This window comes from Onychomys torridus, chromosome X, assembly GCF_903995425.1.
Source record: "Onychomys torridus chromosome X, mOncTor1.1, whole genome shotgun sequence".
In the NCBI taxonomy this organism is placed as follows: Eukaryota; Metazoa; Chordata; class Mammalia; order Rodentia; family Cricetidae; genus Onychomys; species Onychomys torridus.
Genome location: NC_050466.1, coordinates 94,929,795 through 94,936,163, shown reverse-complemented (window position 1 = coordinate 94,936,163; position 6,369 = coordinate 94,929,795). Strand labels below are relative to the sequence as shown.

At 36.9% G+C, this 6,369-nt stretch overlaps 1 pseudogene; it reads right to left on the bottom strand.

Moving 5' to 3' along the window:
• Positions 1-2,277: 2,277 nt before the first annotated feature.
• Positions 2,278-2,677, bottom strand: LOC118573583 (annotated as a pseudogene).
• Between the last annotated feature and the right edge of the window lie 3,692 nt (positions 2,678-6,369).

Here is a 6,369-nt window from a genome sequence, read left to right as displayed (position 1 = left end):
TGTGGTTCTGAACTATAAAACTGAATATGAAATCAAGATTTTTTCCTCTTCAAATAAAAGGGGTTACCAAGGATATGAACTACAATTTTGAGTCCAGCTTTTAAATATAGCTTTAAAATTTGCAAGAAGTCATTAGTCATCCTAACATGTCCCTTTACATGCATGCCATCAGATGAGACCTGGAGATGACCCAGAAGCTACAGAAATGTACGGTCAGCCTATTCCTTTGTAGCACTGACTAGTGAGGCAAAGTGGAGCCCTATCTTCCACAAGTGCTAGGACAGACCACTACTCAGCTAAATAGCTCTATAGGCTGCCTGCAGTTTACAGTCTGGAAACTAAACAAGATAAGTATGATCAAGGGCCAGCTTCTTTCCAATCCTCTTCTACCCTCGCTGGACTCAAGCCCCCAATGTTTTTCTTGCTCATTGAGGTTCCTATTAAAAAGTCACTCCCAAACCAAAATATAATCCTTCCTTAATGAGTAAGACAACTGGCGTTCCCATATATGAGCAAAACCAATTAAAATTCATCTGAAAGAAGGCTACATTTCTACATAAGTTTTATTGTAATCAAAATTTACTATATTAGATATCAGAAGAAAATTTTGAATATCTGTCATTCTCTTAAGAAGTGCATTTATGTACAAATATATGTAATCTATCTTGTTCTATGATATGCCTTTATAGTTAGTTAATTGTTAGATTTATTGTGTTTTATACTTTCTGCTTTTTTATTAGCATGTTGAAAGTAATAGCATTTATTTGCAGTAATTTTTATATTATAGCGGAAGCTTTGTTTTTAAAACAAACCATTGGAAACAGCTTGGTTGTGACTAAAATATGATATTCATTGGCAAAGTTTTGCTGAAGTTCATTCTGTTCTTAACTCTGAGTTTCAAAAGTCACATTACCTCAGAAGAAATAAATGATAGTTAGAGATGGAAAAAAGGAAAACCGTGAATGGAGTTCTGTCTGCATCTGCCACATGTGAGCTATTTCTATTTCACTTCTACTGCTGTGCCCCTCAGGGAAATAAACACAATACATAATGAAGAGAGACCTCTACGGATCAGAGATAACTAGAACTCATTGATTTCTGTTGGACACATCTGAAAACTGGCCACACCTATGTTGTTTCCTCTTGCTTGAGACACATATCGAATATATTTGTCATAAGACATCGGGTCTCATTTTCTACATTTCTGCTTTGCAGCAATATGTATAGTGTGGTAGAAGGGTACAAAACTGGAAGCCAGGACACCTGCATGCTAAGCTGGTCTCTATTAACAGTTATGTAACCTTGAGCAAGTCCTATACACACAGAACTCCAACTTCCTCAGCTGTAGGATGAGAATAATAGTTGTTTTGCCTTTCTTGTGGGCCTTTGCAGAATTCAAATACAATTAGATACACTAAAATTTTATCCTAAAGTATATAGTAAGATATCATTTTAAAGTATTTAGAAAAGGCTGTTAAACGTGCTGATTCATATTTATTGTATCAATTCTCAATTTTGAAAGACTTAGAACAAAATACGGCTACAGTTAAATTCTATTGCATATCAATAATCATGTTGCTTATTTATTCATACATCTAAGCTTTTGTCTGTGTTTTCATTTCTACTCACATATGTACCCATGCATGCCATATAGATATGCCACAAAACTTTCAGTCACCTGCAAACTCACAATGAATGTATTGTCCTTCCTGAATTATGTCTTTATAGCCTATGCCATACAACTCACTTCTTACTACTTTTCCTATAGCCTATATCATACAACGAACTCACTTCTTACTATTTTTTTCCATTTTTCTCCATGTGTGTTAGTATTTTCTCCCAAAGGGAAGTGCTCCATGTAGAATTATCAATTCCTTGAGGTTACAAATTGCATCATTACATGGAGGTATCTAATATTTAATATATATATTATACTCTGGTTTGGGGTTCTTGTTTTGTTTTGTTGGTTTTTTGGGGGGGGTTGTTTGTTCATTTGTTTGTTTGTTGACCAGAGAGGACCATAGATTTATTGGGGGCTGTGCACATGCACACTCACAGCATTACATGACAATGGCACAGTTACTCAGGACATCAAAGTGGCCTCTGCCATCACAGCAGGGCCCAGAGGCAGTGAGTTGCAGCCTCCTCCCATGCAGCTTAAACCCTACTGGGTCCTTCCTCTGAGGCGGAAGGGAGGGGCTGCTGGGGTGAGCCTCGGGCCTGGCAGGAGGTGAGCAGGCAGTTTAGTCCAGCAGACCAGGCTGGGCAGAGGCCACCTCACTCCAGGGACTGCAGCATCAGCAGCTGCTTCAACACCTTTCGTCTGGCTGCTTTCTTGGATTTCACCTACCAGGAACATCTCATCTACCATGGTATAAACCTTCTAGAAGTTAAACACCCTGTCCAGTTCACAGACATTGTGAAAATATTCATTGAACACTTCCACGAAGTTGTGGATGGCCTTGACACAAATGCAGAAGTAGAGGCCAGCATAGCGTCAGTAGACGATTGTGAAGTTCCAGAACTCCACAAAGTTGGTGTGCTCGGTATCCCTAATGATGACCATGGAGTGTACCTCTTCAATCAACTTCGGTTTCTCATCATCATCAAACTGCACGTACCACTTGGCCAGGCCCATCTTACCTGCCCGGTTCTGGATGAGAATGAAGCATATCATGGCAACTTCTGTCACTATACTCTGTTTTAAATACTTCAGCTGCATAAATATATTAATACATATGCCCTTTAGAGTAAGTACTATTAGCATCCTCATTTTGCCAACAAGCTTCTGAACCAAGGTTCAGTTCAAGGTATTCTGTTGCCAGAATCTATGTTCTTAATTTGCTAGACATCTGTGCCACCCTTTTCAGGTACGAAGTTTCAGGTATAGGTGATAAATAGGCAGACGTGACAAATCTCTAGGAGGTATTCACTATACTTAATTATGCCTTCCATTAACAATATTGCTATGCCTTTCATTTTTGTAATGGGACAGGTATATTATGTCCTTACCACAAACAGTTGAGACATAAATGATAGACAAATAGAGAGAGATATATGATGACGGTGATGAATAGATAATACATTAAAGTATATGCTTAAATATATAAATTATATGAACACATGCCTGTGGTTTAGTCAAAAGAATGTCATGAGAATATTATAGATTCACTTAAATATTGAAATTAGGAAAGTCATATTTGCAGTTCCTAATGGCAAAATAATAATAGCCTATAGTGTTAACATTCCACAGTCTTCACATACATCCCTTTGGTCACCAGCAGCACTGTCAAATCTCATAAGCTATCCAGATTAGCTCTCATTACACACTTAACTTTTTATTTCATTCATCAAGTATCACTTCTGTATCCCTAAAAACATTTCTGATCTTAATCAAATATTCTGTATTTTAGTTTTCAGAATAAACATAATTGTTTTTGTGTGTTCTTCTTAGACTGTAAGTTTGTTTTCTTGGCTATATAGTCTCCTGGAAAGTAAAATGATTATGCAATTATATTTTAACTGGCCTTTAAAAATAATCAAATGTATCTTTCAATAACTTTCTCTTACTAAAACATCAATGACTCCAACTGTGGAAAATATAGATGCTTGAAAGGTGAAATTAGTATCACAGCAATATAAACTCAAGGGATACATTCCAGTAAGCATCATCACACTAGACAGTCAGAAAATATTCTAATTCTATTCATGTGTAAACCTGGGTTCAGTTGGCTTTGCCTGATACAAAGATAGAAAGGTTACTCTAGAGAAAAACAAAAGACAAATTGTTTGCTCATTGTTTCACTTTTCTCTGCATTATATAATTCCTTACATCATCACTTCTAACTCATAAGAATATATTTCTATCATAAATAACAAAATCATGACCTAAATTTTTATTAAACAGATTTATGTAAAATATCTTCCCACGTCTAACCAAGAAGATATCTGCAAGTGAAACCCACTGGCAAAGGAAAAATCATTTTTTCCAGTGGGGTCTCACTTCCTATATTACCAACTACTTCCCATGTCCAGGAGTAGTTGATCAACACAAAACAAATTTAATGGCATTTTTGTAGACTTTTTGTCTCATTTTGCCTTGTTAGAGTGTCTTGTCAAACTGATCTTTTGCTTCTTTATTTTGATTTCTCTTTTTGGTTTGTTCTGGTGTGTGTGTGTGTGTGTGTGTGTGTGTGTGTGTGTGTGTGTGTGTTTTGTGGTGATATTTTATTTGTATGTTAATAAATAAAGTTTGCCTGGAGATCAGAGGAAATAGCAAGCCATTAAGTAAACACAAAAGTCAGGCAGTGATAGCATACATCCTTAATCCAATCACATGGCAGGCAGAGTCTCACTAGGGAACAGCCAAGCATGGTGACACACACCTTTAATCCCAGTACCAACCGTAGAGACCCGAAGGTCTGTACAGACAGGCAGTGACAAAGAAATGAGGTAGTTTGGCTAAGAGCTAATGAGAGGACAGAACAGCAAGGCAATCAAGGCATGGGTAGGCAGGAAGTGGCTTCAACTTTTGGTAGATGCAGAGCTGGAGAGGTAAGGTTGATGGCTATCACTATTTCCCTGATCTCTAAGGCTTTCACCCCTATATTTGGCTCTGTGTTTTTTTGTCTAATAAGACTGTTTAGAAATTCATCTACAGTGTTTCTTGGGATTTTGTTTTGTTTTGTTTTGTATTGTTTGTGTTTTTTTAAGAGAAAGAAAAGAAATACAAAGTTAGGTAGGAAAGGAGGTGAAAAGGGTCTGGGAGGAATTGAGAGAGGGGAAAATATGGTCAAAGTATGTTGTATTTTTTCAATAAAAATACATTTAAATTTGTATCCCAAGTACCTGATCTTTATAGTTTCTCCTAGTAACTAGCCAGTTTATCTAGGAAATTCATTGCATATCACTAGTGCTACCTTAAATATTTAATATTTAATACAGCCTAACTGTCCTGATAGTAAGTTGTCTTTTAATGTAGAAAGTTATATTGCTGAATATTGGATGGGAAATATTAACATCTGTTATTGCTCAGTTTCATTGCACTATAGGGAAACAAAAATGACCATACCCTTTCCTGAACACCAATAACTATGTGGGTTTCATGTTTTTTATTTTTAATATTCTTAGCTTAAAGATTAATGATTGTAGAAACATGGGCAGACATCATGAATATTAAATATTAAAAATACCATTGAATATAGAAATAACATCTTCCAGCCCATAAAAAGCAGATTATGTTTTCTACAACTTTGAGAAAGAATAATGCAAATTAATATTTAATTCTAATTTTCTTTTAAAAATGGCTTCAAACAATTAACAAAGAAAACTGCTCTCACTCTTCAAACTAGTTTTCATTTTTCTAAGATGAAGATTATAACTTGCCAGGAGATTTGGGGTTTTTTTAATGTTCATTGGTCTGGAATTTAGATGCTAAAGTTTTATTTTATTACTTTTCCTTAAACTATTCATGTATATTTTTCTATGTTTTTTAATTGCTTCTTTCATTTTTTGATATTAGTATTACATCATTTCCCCCATCCCTTTCCTCCTTCCAAACCTTCCTGAATATTTCTCCTTGCTCTCTTTCAACTTCATGGCCTCTTTTTTTCAATAAGTGTTGTGTGTGTTTGGAAGAAAGACACCATGAAAGCTAGTCCTCAGGGAACTAGGGCACTGCATCTGAAGTGTATGGTGTCTTCAGCAATAAGAATTTACCCTCTACCTCTAGGGGACAACCCAGGGCAATAGCAGTAGCCCTGTAATGTTTGGGGAGTCTCTTGGACAACCCTGACCAACAACTCTCATGCCTGGTATTGGTGTTTTTGTTAGATGAGCTTTGGCTCTTAGTGTAAGGGATGTCTGCCCCCCTCAGAATCAATACAGGACAGTCCTGGACTGCAAATTTATTACCCTGGAGGGGGAGGCTGCAAAGGCAGAAAGCAAGCAGCAACAGTGAGCAGCAAGCAAGCAGGTGTTTTTTGCAAAGGTGGGATTTTTAGGAGAAAAGTGGGGAGTCTGTGCTAGGGTGAGTTGGTAAGTTCTGATTGGACATATTAGCCAAGTAATGAATTTTTATTGTTGGACCTTAGTGTTCTGTCTCAGGAATGAGAGAGTAGCCAAATAAGGGACTGGACCTTGAGGGCTACCTTTAGGAATGGAATCTAATGGTTTATCAAAGGGGAGAAGGGTAGAAAGAAACAAAAACTGTCCACACCTTGTTTGCCATGCTTAGGCCTGTGTTTGTCATGCTTGGACCTGCTAGAGCCCTTCACTTGGAGGAAGCATTCTCAGTTCAGATGGGAAAGTTTTATATGTATGCATTCAATGCATTCAAGACTGCTTCCTACTTTCTCTTCTATCAGGTGC